Here is a 13,315-nt window from a genome sequence, read left to right on the forward strand (position 1 = left end):
TTCAATCTTATCTGGTTGAATATTTGATGCATAAAACACTCAGTATTAGAACAAGATATACTTCTATTTTGCTAGTCAGTAAAATGTCCTGATATAATTTTGAAATAGAAAGTTAAAATACTATATCCATGGTAATTACTACATTCTTCTTCCATAAAATAGCAATCTCTACTGAAATGATTAAGAAAAGGTATATAGAAGGTAAGTCGGAAAATGTATAGTTTAAGTCACTGCTAATGAGGCGAGCCATAAAAATTAATTTTAGTATTCCAGCCAAAGACTACTATAGAAGAGAGGAGAGATAAAGCAAAGTCTCTCTTTTTTTTTTTGGAGACAGAGTCTCACTTTGTTGCCCAGGCTAGAGTGAGTGCCATGGCATCAGCCTAGCTCACAACAACCTCAAACTCCTGGGTTCAAGCAATCCTCCTGCCTCAGCCTCCCAAGTAGCTGGGACTACAGGCATGCGCCACCATGCCCGGCTAATTTTTCCTATATACTAGTTGGCCAATTAATTTCTTTCTATTTATAGTAGAGACGGGGTCTCACTCTTGCTCAGGCTGGTTTCAAACTCCTGACCTCGAGCAATCTGCCCGCCTCAGCCTCCCAGAGTGCTAGGATTACAGGCATGAGACACGCACCCGGCCAAAGTCTCTTTTTAATGTAAGGAAAATCTAGCTGCCCCAGCCCACCTTGGAAAAGGGTAAACTTCCTTGTAACAGCAGCTCCAAATTAAAATGTTTTTATCAATCTGTTGTACACAACTTTTGGCAATCAAGAACAGGTTACACAACTTCATGATATCTGTACTTCATGAATATAGCTATAAAGAAAAAAACATGGAATAATGAAAAATAAAATGTGTGGCGGGGATATAAAACTCTTTGAATACCAAATGTTTTGAAAAAACGACAGAGAAAGTAAGATATTAAGGCTTTGCCCCCACATACTTCACTCTCCAAGCAAGGAATAATAATGAGGAGATAACAAAAGCAAACACAGAAAGTATGTAGATTCAAGATCATCCAAGATCATCCCTGTCACATAACAATGAAACCACCTCTGATTCAAATCCAAGCTCTGTCATTAACAGCTGTGTAACCTCAGGCAAGTTACTTAATCTCTGTGCATTAGCTTCCTAATCTGTAAAATGGGAATAGTAAAAGTAGTTCCTTTAGAGACTGTGGAGAAGATTAACACTGTTAACACTGCTGAACAACTGCCCAGCACCCTAATAAACACCCAATTCATCATCATTCATCATCCCCTTTTGCAGATGGGAAACAGAGCTAAACTAGAAAGTAAATTGCATGACAGTAGGAATATGACTATTCTGTTCACAGCTATTATCTCCCAGCACTTAGAATACTAATGTTCAATTATTACTGTAAAAGAAAAATTTCAGGATCCTCTAAATTTATTATGCCAAGGAAAGAGGTCACAGTAGCATGTTTATAAATTCTGCTTTTTAGATTAACTCTCTTCCTCATTATTCTTGTTCTGCAAATGACAAGGAGAGACCAAATCTCCATTTCCAATCACCGATCTTTGTTACATATTAACTGCCTCCTTTATTTTCCTGTCCCTAAGTCAAGCCAGATAGTACAAACTATTCCATGACTGTTACATCTTCAGTGTGAAGTTTTATGTACCTTTCTTGAAAGAAGACCACCTCAACAAACCAGATCATTGTAAATATACATTAATCCTTATATAGAAAGATGATGAAATTCTGTTAAGCTTCCCTACATTTTGTCTATATAAACAACCCCAAACTTCTACACTTGAGAACACTGACTTCCATTCTTTGGAATATGTGCTTCCTGAGCTGCCCTCCTTAAACTCTGCACTTGAATAAACTGTTCAAACTAGATTCTGGCCCTTTTGATTATTTTAGGTTAATGTTATTTATTGAATAATTTGCATTAACACTGAATAATTTAGGGTTTAAACCCAGGTTTGAGTCTGAAGCGATACAACCTAAAATGAGATTGCACCTCTAAATTTTACATAAAAACTAGCCAACTCAAAATCCTAAAGTTACATAAAACCATATTCACATCTAAAAAGGCAATGAGAAGGAACTAGAAGGAAGAAAATAGAAAAAAGCAGGGGGAGAGCACGCAGGGTTTAAAACATAGAAGACCACGTGGACCTGCAACAAACTACCAACACCCTAGAAGAGCCCCTTGTTCTTATCAGACTCGGCCTGGATGAGCGCATTTATGTGAAAATGAGGAATAACCTAGAGTTTCGAGGCAGATTACATGCTTGCGATTAACATCTAAATACGATATTGGGAGACATGGAAGAAACTGTGACTACTATAGAAATTGATGAAGAAATATATGAAGAGATACATTAAATCAAGCAAAGGGAAAGTCCCAATGCTGTTTGTCCGGGGAGATGGCATGGTCCTGGTTGCCCCTCTGCTGAGGGTCAGCTGAAGCCAAGGCTGTCCCCCAAAGAAGAGTTTGTGCCATCGCCTCTAAGACATTCAAAAGAGAGACCTGAGTACATGCTGATATTAAGAAATCACCTCTCTTGCACTTCCAAAATGAGTTGATTTGTAGATAACTCACAACTTCTTAAGCTAAGTGTCATTTTTATTTTTCTCCACCATTTCCAAGAAATGTGATCTCCAAGGTGCAGAACTTTTCAGAAGGTGGTTTTGCTCTGCTATTCTTATATACAGTTTCTGATTTTTCCCCCTTAAATTTCATGCTTTTAATGCAAAAAACAAAGAAAATAGAAAAGAGCAGAAATCAACAAAACAGAAAATAAACATCAATAGAAAAGGCCAACCAGGGGGGGAAAAGAAGGTACAAATAAAGTTAAGAACAGGGCTGGGATCAATAAATATCCTGCAGACATTATAAAGATGATGGAAGGAGTTTATGAACACTAATACATCTGAAACTTGGATGAAATGTAAAAAAATTCCTTAAAAAAATTTATCAAAACTGCAAGTATTTTTTTGTTGTTGTTGAGACAGAGTCTCACTGTGTTGCCCGGGCCAGCTTAGCTCACAGCAGCCTCAAACTCCTGGGCTCAATCAATCCTCCTGCCACAGCCTCCCAAGTAGCTGGGACTACGGGCATGTGCCACCATGTTCAGCTAATTTCTTTCTATTTTTAGTAGAGATGGGGTCTTGTTCTTGCTCAGGCTGGTCTCGAGCCCCTGAGCTCAAACTATTCACCCACCTCGGCCTCCCAAGAGTGCTAGGATTACAGGCGTGAGCCACCATGCCTGGCCTGCCAGAAGAACTATAACTATATAACCTAATAACCACTAAAGAAAATCAAACTATTAATTAATAACCTTTCCACAAAGAGAATTCTAAACTTAGTCTTTCCAATGTGAATTCTATGAAATATTCAAGGAAGAAATAACACTTTACACAATTCTTCCAGAAGAGAGGATCAACAAAACACTCCCCAGCTTGTTTTGTGAGGCCAACATAACCTAGCAGAAAATGACAATGACATTTCAAGGAAAGAAAGTTACAGGCTCATGCCTGTAATCCCAGCTCTGGGAGGCAGAGGCAGGAGGATTGCCTGAGGTCAGACCAGCCTGAGCAAGAGTGAGACCCTGTCTCTACTAAAAATAGAAAAAATTAGCCGGGCATGGTGGCACACGCCTATAGTTCTAGCTACTCGGGAGGCTGAGGCAGGAGGATCACCTGATCCCAGGAGTCTGAGACTGCTGTGAGCTAGGCTGACACCACAGCACTTTAGCCCATGCCGGGAAGACAGAGTAAGAAGACTGTCTCAAAAAACAAAAAGAAAAGAAAGTTACAAGTCAATCTCACTTATGAACAAAAATCTTCAACAAAACATTCAAAAGTGAAAAAAATATGATCACTCAATAGATGGATAAAAACTGTTTAATAAAATTTAACAAGTATTGAGGATTAAAGAAAAATCTTCCACATACTAGCAGTAGAAGGAAATTTCTTTCCTCTGATAAAGGGCATTTAAAAAAATCTATAGCCAACATAATGCTTAATGGTGAAAAGCTTTCCTCTGAGATCAGGAATACTAGGATGCCCACTATTACTATTTTATTCAACACTGTACTAGAGGTCCTATCCTGTGCAATGAGTCAAGAAAAGGGAAAGAGACACTCATTACTCACAGATGATGACCATCAAAATATACAAAAGAATCGATCATAAGTTATTGGAATAAGTGAGTTTTAGCAAGATGGTTAAATGTAATGTCTATATATAAAACATAACCAACAACAAAAAAATATTTTAATTGTCATTTATAATAACAGTAAAAACATAAAATTCATAGGAATAAGATATCTAATGAAAGATGTGAGAAATCTCAGGAGATAAATTATGAAACATTAAGACAACAGTGACAGAGAAAGCATGTATAGGAAGATTCAACAGTATGAACATTTTATTATTTTTTCCCCAAAGTTATCTATAGATTCATATAATTTCAATAAAAATTCCAAGTGGTATTTTTGTGGAATTTTGAAAAGCTGATTCTAAAATTTACATGTAAGTGCAAAGAACCATGAATAGCCAGACATTCTTGAAGAAGAAAGAAGGCTTGCTCTACTGGATGTTATTAAACTATAGTAACTAAGTAGGTGTGGTATTGGTGCAAAGAACCAAATTAGAACAAAAGAATAGAACAAGCAGCCCAGAAATCCCACCATGTATAGCTACTTGATTTATTACAAAAGTAAAACTGGGGAGGAGAGTAAAGGGCAACGATTAGACTCCTTAGTCAAAGATGCTGAGACAACCAAATATTCAAATGCACAGAAATCATTGCCACCTACCACGTACAAATAAGATACCTATCACCATGCATTAAATTCCAGATGGATTGTAAATGTTTACAGCAAAACAATAAAACCTCTAAAAGATAAAATAGGAGGATTTCTTCATAACCTCATAATAGGGAGAGATTTTTTAAACACAACTATAAACATTAAGAATTGGATTAAATTAAAATTAAATTCTATTTATCAAGACATCATTAAGAAAGTTAAAAGGCAAGCTACAGATGGGACATTTATACAGGTAAATAAACAGCTCAACAGCAAAAGGATCAAGAAACTTGAACAGGCACTTTACAGATGATATCCAAACAAATACACAACAATATGCTTCCTATCATGACTTTTGCTCAATATTATGTTGGAGATCCTATGAAATCCAATAAGATAAGAAAGATGATATGATTATGTACAACAGAAATCCAATAGAATCTAGTAGGGGGCAAAAAACAAGGGACAGAACAGTATTTATAATATACCTTCCATGTAAAAAAAGGGAAGAAATAAACATATTCCAAACTCTGAAGACAGACTGCCTTATTTCTAAATCCTAGCACTAGCTCTTAACTTTGGTAGGAGTGTCAACTATAGTTGACAGCCACAGATGAAGGCGCACAGCCCAGCTGTTGACTTTAGCCAACAGCCATGATATGACTTTTCTAATTTTTCATTTATCAAAAGAAAATTGTGGACATTTAAAAATAATGTAATAAAAGCATATCTGTTTGTTATCTATTCTGGTTTACATTACAAGTAAAGCTGCCTGTAAAGTAAAACAAGGTTCCAGGCTTTAAAGCTTCCCTTATCACGCAAGAGCAAAACTGATTCCGTCCTCAAGGCACAGCACAAACTATCGTGTGGACTATGAATGCAAGGGGGGGCAAGGTTTTGTGGCCAATGAGCGCTGTACCAAGCTGGTTAAAGGCTTGATAATTTCAGGCAAATAATTAAGCAATCTAGGAATATCCACCTCATAGGATTGTTAAAAGAATGAGTTAATATTTGATGTTTTGAATAATGCTATATAACTGTTTGTAAAGGAAATACAATCTTACAGCTGGAAGTCTAAGACCTGAGAGATTATTATTCTTGTTCTAACTCAACTTAGTTAACTAAAGCCATGACCTTTTTGGTGAATTGAGGTTATCTCTTACAGAACAGTCTTATAGAATCAGAGCAATTTTACAACTAGCAAAAGTACTGTGCATGAACAGTTGAAGAATATCATGTTTATCTACCAACAGTTAATAATCATAGTATTTACTATGTGTCAGATACCACACCAGAGCATATTGTATACACCAAGTATATCCTGAACATATTATAAAGTACAGTAGTCCCTATTTATCAACAATGGGGTTCCAAGACCCCCAGTGAATACCTCGAACTGCAGATAGTACTGGACCCTATATATACACTATAAGTGAATTTCTTTGTTGTGCTTTACAATTTCATGGATAGAAGATTCATTCTTACTGTAGATCTTAGCAACCTTAGCATATGGTTTTTCTTTCCTTATAAAGTTGAGAACTTTCACCTTTTTACTTGAAAGAAGCACTTTACAGCTTCTATTTGGTATGTCCAAATTGCCAGCATCACTACTCTTGCCCTTTGGAGCCATTATTAAGTAAAATAACCCACTTGAACAAAAGCACTGCAATATTGTAACAGTTGACCAGCTGACCTGAACTGAGATGGTTACTAACTGACTAACAGATGGGTAGTGTATATAGCACACAAACACTGGACAAAGGGATGATTCATGTCCAGGCACAGAAAGAGCAGGATTTTCACCAGGCTACTCACAACGGCAGCAATTTAAATCTTATAAATTTTTTATTTTTGGAATTTTCCATTTAATATATTTTTAGCCCACGGTTGACCTCAAGTTACTGAAACCCAGGAAAATGAAACCACGCATGGGGGGGGACTACTGTTGGCATTTTAAATTTTTATTCCTACTTGACAGAAAGATAGGCTACCAACAGATTTACTTTAGCATTAAATAAACAGATCAAGATCAGTCTGCCCAACTGCAAAAGGTTCATTTAATAAATAGCCAGGACATCTAGATCTGATCTGACCTCTTTGGTTTATCTTGCTTTAGGTCCTCCAATGCCTTCAGAAAGCCATTTTAGCCACCTGCCCCCAAATTCTTTATATTCTTTGAAGTATTTGGTAGCAACAGCTACTAGGTTTTCCTGGACCTTGCCCTCAACAAGCCCATGATTCCAAGTAAATAAAGGTAATTACTTAATTGCCAGTTTCATTACTATATACTATGTATTGCATTCTCATCCTGAAATAAGAAAGGTAGTCCTAATGGCTATCTAACCCTATCTATGCCAGGTATTCAATTCTGAGGGTCTACTGTCTATAATCTGTGCTCTGCAATTAATTGATGTATTGGTTATGTAATACATCACAGCCTCATCACGGCTCACTGCAACCTCAAACTCCTGGGCTCAAGCAATCCTCCTGTCTCAGCCTCCCAAGCAGCTGGAACTATAGGTACACACCACATCCTACCCTTCCATTATTTTTTTAAACTATGAAAAATTTATATTCATTACACTGCCCTTCCTTTAGGTAAGAGTGCCATACTATACACCCTTTTCCCCAACTTACTGATTTCATTTAACAATGTCAAGTGGAAACAAAAGGACATATAGATAGCAACACAAAAACACATAAAAATATTAAAGCTATCTGGTAAAGGTAAATATATACATAGCATTTACAGAAGCTTGGAATACTATACTTGTAAAGTATAAATCACTTTTAATTCTCATATAGAATTTAAAACATAAAGGCACAAAAAATAACTATAAAACTATGTCAAGGGATATGAAATATAAAGATAAGACAACCATAACAGAAAGTGGAAGGATGTAAAGATGTACAGTTGAAAATAGATTTAGTTAGGCCGGGCGCTGTGGCTCACGCCTGTAATCCTAGCTCTTGGGAGGCCGAGGCGGGCGGATTGCTCAAGGTCAGGAGTTCAAAACCAGCCTGAGCAAGAGCGAGACCCCGTCTCTACTATAAATAGAAACAAATTAATTGGCCAACTGATATATATATAAAAAATTATCCGGGCATGGTGGCGCATGCCTGTAGTCCCAGCTACCCGGGAGGCTGAGGCAGAAGGATCACTGGAGCCCAGGAGTTTGAGGTTGCTGTGAGCTAGGCTGACGCCACGGCACTCACTCTAGCCTGGGCAACAAAGTGAGACACTGTCTCAAAAAAAAAAAAAAAAAAAAAAAAAAAAAAGAAAATAGATTTAGTTATAACTTATAAAAATTTTTAAAAGACAGGATCTTGCTATGTTGCCCAGACTGGAGTGCACTGGTGTGATCACACCTCACTGTAACCTCAAACTCCTGGGCTCAAGAGATCCTTCTGCCTCAGCTTCCAAAGTAGCTGGGACGATGGTTACACATCACAATACTGGGCTCATTTTTTTTTAAAGAAGGGGCTTGACAATGTTGCCCAGGCTGGTTTTGAACTCCTGGCCTTAAGTGATCCTCCCATCTTGGCCCAGATTGTTATAACCTTTAAGATTTTTTATGCAATCACTAAAGTAAAACACAAAAAATACCTTTCTACACTATTGGTGGGAATGTAAACAGGCAGAGTCACTATGGAAAGCAGTATGGAGGTTCATCAAAACTAAAAATAGAACTACCTTGATCCTGTAATTCCACTTCTGGGTATATATCCAAAGGATATGAAATCAGTATTTCAGCGACATCTGCATCCCATGTTTGCTGCACCACTGACGTTAGACAAGGACATTAGACATTTATGGAAACATAAATGTCTGTCAGTGGACAGATGAATAAAGAAAATGTATATATACACAATGGAATACTATTCAGTCTTAGAAAAGAAGAAAAGGCCGTTATTTGCAACAATATGAATGAGCCTGGAGGACGTTATGCTAAGTAAAACAAGCCAGACACAAAAACAAAAATAATGCATGATCTCAATTATGTGGAATCTACAAATACCAAACTTAAAGAAACAGTAGAGGCCAGGCATGGTGGCTCAAACATAATCCTAGCACTCTGGGAGGGCGAGGCGGGAGGATCATTTGCTAACAGCAAGACCCTGTATCTACTAAAAATAGAAAGAAATTACTTGGACAGCTAAAATTATGTAGAAAAAAAAGTAGCTGGGCATGCCTGTAGTCTCAGCTACTTGGGAGGCTGAGGCAGGAGGATTGCTTGAGCCCAGGAGTTTGAGGTTGCTGTGAGCTAGGCTGACACCAGGGCTCTCTAGCCCAGGCAACGAAGTGAGACTCTGTGGAAGGGAGGGGAGGGGAGGAAGGGGTGGAGGGAGAGGAAAGGGAAAAGGAAACAGAGTAGAATAGTGCTTATCAGGGGTTAGGGAGAAGATATGGGGAGATATTGATTGGTCAGGGGTACAAAGTTTCAGTTTTGCAAGGTAAGTTCTGGAAATGGAGACTGACTTTTTAGATACAATAAAAAAGGCAAGAATAGTAAAATAATAAAAGAAATGAGAGAGAAATTGGACTTCACTAAAATTTAAAACTTCTATAAAAGACAGGGTCAAGAGACACACCTGACAAACAAACTATTTTTCAAAATACACAAAGGACTCTTAAAACTCAACAATAAGAAAACAACCTGATTAAAATATGGGCAAAAGCCCTGAACAGATACCTCATGAAAGAAGAAACACAGGTGGCAAATAAGTATATGAAAAGATGCCCCACGGAGTAGAAGATAGAGGTTATATCTGAGAGCAGCATCCTCCCAAAATCCAGATAAAAAGAATACAAGGGTAAGCAGCAGCTTGATACCCTAAATAAAACCAAGTCCCTCTTAACTGATCCCATCAACATGATAATTAGAAGGCACTTAAAGCTCAAAGCTAATCAAACTTTTTTCCTGTTGTTGAACAGAAACAGCATGGTGAGAGTCTCAGAGCCCTTTGAAAGTGAGAAAGATGAAGATGGATTTCTGTAAACAGTATATGCCTCCCTGGAGACAGGTGGAATGAAATCGTGTAAGATTAGGAAAAGGCATCTATGCTAGAATTTTTAAAATCCTTACCAAGAGGAAAAAAAGGGATGTTGCCAACTAAGATCAATCAGTTCATCTAATCATAGATTTTCAAACAGTAATGCTCCCACCCAGGAGTTTTAGAAAGTTGTTTTTGTATTTCAAGCAGAAAAACTGAACTCCAAAATGAGCACAATTGACTTTGAAAAAACTTCATTATTTAACCTAGGCTACCCTGTTTTCAAATCTTACAAGTTTAAAGATTGCCATAAGAGGTGGTGCAAAACACAGTGTCATCATGTCATTGGGGGTATATAAAAAAAATGACTCTGGGCTGGGCACCATGGCTTACGCCTGCAATCCTAGCACTCTGGGAGGCAGAGGCATGAGTACTCTTTGAGGTCAGGAGTTCAAGACCAGCCTGAGCAAGAGTGACACCCCGTCTCTACGAAAAAACAGAAAAAAATTAGCCAGGTGTGATGACGTGTGCCTATAGTCCCAGTTACTCAGGAGGCTGAGGCAGAAGGATCATTTGAGCTCGGCAGTTTGAGGTTGAAGTGAGCTATGATAGCACCACTGCACTCTAGCCAGGGCAATAGAGTGAGTCGCTGTCCCAAAAGGGAAAAAAAAAATCCTCTGACTCTGAATTGCTGCTCAAATTTCCTGATTCCTAAGAGAGGTATATCAAAAGTCTATGCTCTCACAGTGTTAGAAAATTCTTATTGGGTTTGTTCTTGTGAACTAAAATGAAACCGTAAGACCCCCTCTTGGCCAAGGATCTGCACCCTGCCCCCCACCACCAACAAAAAAAATCCTTAAAGCTGAGTTGCAAGCCATGAGGAGAAGGCAGGTCAGACAGGCCTAGTTTGAAGTTATTTTTTGTAACAATAAGATCATTAACAAACTGAGGGCCATGTAAGACAATGATTAAACCAAGCCTGCAGGTCATCAATTTATTTAACAAATCAGTTGAGTCTGAGTATACATCTGGTGGCTTGTCTCTGATTAACAGACTCCCTTAACATTCGAAGCCTTCCAAATCTTCATTTCTTTAACCCACTACAAATCAAAGAATCTTTAAATCTACCTACAACCTGTAATCCCCTGCTTCAAGATGTCCTGCCTTTCTGGGCCAAACCAATGTATACCTGCCATGTATTAGTTCTTATCTGCCTAAAATGTATAAAACCAAACTGTAATCCAACTACAGTGAGACCACTTGCTCAAGGCTTCTTGGGCATGGCTCTCCAGGCCATAGTCGCATATATTTGGCTCAGAATAAACCTCTTTAAATTATTTTACAGAGTTTGTGTTCTTTTCTGTTGACATTCTCCAAACAGTTACACACAAAAAAGCATCACTGCTCAATAGAAACCTTGAATAACTTATAATTTAGATGTAATTTCTTAAAGGTCCCAGAGAAAAAGAGTGGCATTTCTTCTGTTTTGGGTTTTCTCCTAAAAGTTCATACCAGTGCTTGCTTTTGATAAATAAACAAGCAGTTGTACCACTGCCATTCTTTAGAGCAGCAGTAGAAACCACAGTATAGTGAAAATAAAAGTATTAAAAATCAGAAGCACTCCTACTATCATTTTTGGCTTAAAGCTATAGATTATCTTTTTTTATGTTAAGTGTATAACTAAAAAATGTTATCAAAAGCTTCCCTTATTTTCAAGAATAGTTTGGCTATCACTGTTAGGTCAAACCACCATCAGAATTCTCCCACTCTAAGTGTGTAAGTTGTGGAGAAACACAGCAAATGGAGACATGCTGTCTACAAGTATTAGTGTCAAGAGTTAAACATCTTCCAAGTCCAACCTATAATAAACGAACAATGCTTCCTACTACCTACATGGAGTTCACTATTTGCTATTTTCTTGCGGGTATCACAGAAAGATCAGTTATATACCAATTTAGAGTTTTCCATGTAGTGGATCACATGGATACATACAGGAATGCCTGTATCTGTTAGTAAAAGCTGTTTACTGCAAGGGGAAAAGCATCTGGGCCTTCAACTAATAGTTAAAGGGTTTCCTACCACATGCTCTCCTTGATGCATGCATCTTGTACTTGTGGCTCACTTTTAATATGTATATTTTTTGTTATGTAAATTCTTAATCAGCCTATTTTGTTTTTTTTTTGTTTGTTTGTTTTTGTTTTTTTTTTTGTTTTTTTTTTTTTTGAGACAGAGTCTCGCTTTGTTGCCCAGGCTAGAGTGAGTGCCGTGGCGTCAGCCTAGCTCACAGCAACCTCAAACTCCTGGGCTCGAGTGATCCTTCTGCCTCAGCCTCCCGGGTAGCTGGGACTACAGGCATGCGCCACCATGCCCGGCTAATTTTTTATATATATATCTGTTGGCCAATTAATTTCTTTCTATTTATAGTAGAGACGGGGTCTCGCTCTTGCTCAGGCTGGTTTCGAACTCCTGACCTCGAGCAATCCGCCCGCCTCGGCCTCCCAAGAGCTAGGATTACAGGCGTGAGCCACAGCGCCCGGCCGCCTATTTTGTTTTGATTGTGGATATCATATCTGACATTCTTGTAACTAGTGTGATCAATAAGATTTCTATAAGAAAAACCAGTTTTAAAAACATCAAATGCCACGTTGAGAGGGGTGACCTATATCCCATGTTAGTGGGTAGTCACTTTATTTATAAGATATTTAAAACAAGTACTTTTTTTTTTTTTTTTGAGACAGAGTCTTGCTCTGTTTGTTGCCCTGGCTAGAGCACCACCATGTTGGTATACTCCATCAAAAAATCTAGAAACTAGAAAATATAATGTCATGGCTTCAATGTTTTTGTCCTCTAAAATCTCTGCCAAGTAAGGACAGAGCAAGGCAGCTGTCTTAAAACTAGGAAGTGGGCCCTCACCAGAACCAAACCTGCCAGTACCTTGATGTTGGACTTTCTAACCTCCAGAACTTTCTAACTCCAGAAGTAAATTTCTGTTGTTTAAGTCATCGAACCACAGCAATTTGTTATAGCAGGACAAACTGAGACAATCAATTAGAAGGCTTTTCTAGAAGCAAGACTGGTGGAGTGAAAAGGCATTTTTCTGGCTCACCACCATTGACCTCAAATAAGACAAAGTTGAGCAGCAGAACTAAAATTCAAAAGGAAGAACTGTCCTATTCTCTTACCAAGCACACACTATAAAAATCCTTTAAATGCTCTAATGGAATGGATAACTTCCAACAAAACTCCTGCCTCAGAAACCATCCAGATTTGAAGCAACAGGCCAATCACTTCTTACAAACATCTTCGTATCTCTATAAATCAATCTCTTAGAACTTCCCTCACCAATTAGCTTGGTGGGGGTAGGGGGCGGCCATGGGGACGTATTACTCCTCCTCACCCCTTCCCCATAAGGAGAAGTACCTTATACCTGCAGTCCCCAACACCAGACCATGGAATGGTACTGGTCTGTGGCCTACTAGAAACTGGGCTGCACAGCAGATGAGCAGCAGTGAGTGAAGCCGTATTTACA

The 13,315-nt window shown here is 38.2% G+C and overlaps 1 protein-coding gene and 1 pseudogene across 13 annotated transcripts in view; one reads left to right on the forward strand and one right to left on the reverse strand.

Moving 5' to 3' along the window:
- The window catches only part of RIMKLB (ribosomal modification protein rimK like family member B), a 69,009-nt gene that overhangs the window by 27,150 nt on the left and 28,544 nt on the right, over window positions 1-13,315 (reverse strand). The gene's annotated exons all lie outside the window — the stretch shown is intronic.
- On the forward strand, window positions 177-2,444 carry LOC105878280 (U6 snRNA-associated Sm-like protein LSm3 pseudogene; annotated as a pseudogene).

This window comes from Microcebus murinus, chromosome 10, assembly GCF_040939455.1.
Source record: "Microcebus murinus isolate Inina chromosome 10, M.murinus_Inina_mat1.0, whole genome shotgun sequence".
In the NCBI taxonomy this organism is placed as follows: Eukaryota; Metazoa; Chordata; class Mammalia; order Primates; family Cheirogaleidae; genus Microcebus; species Microcebus murinus.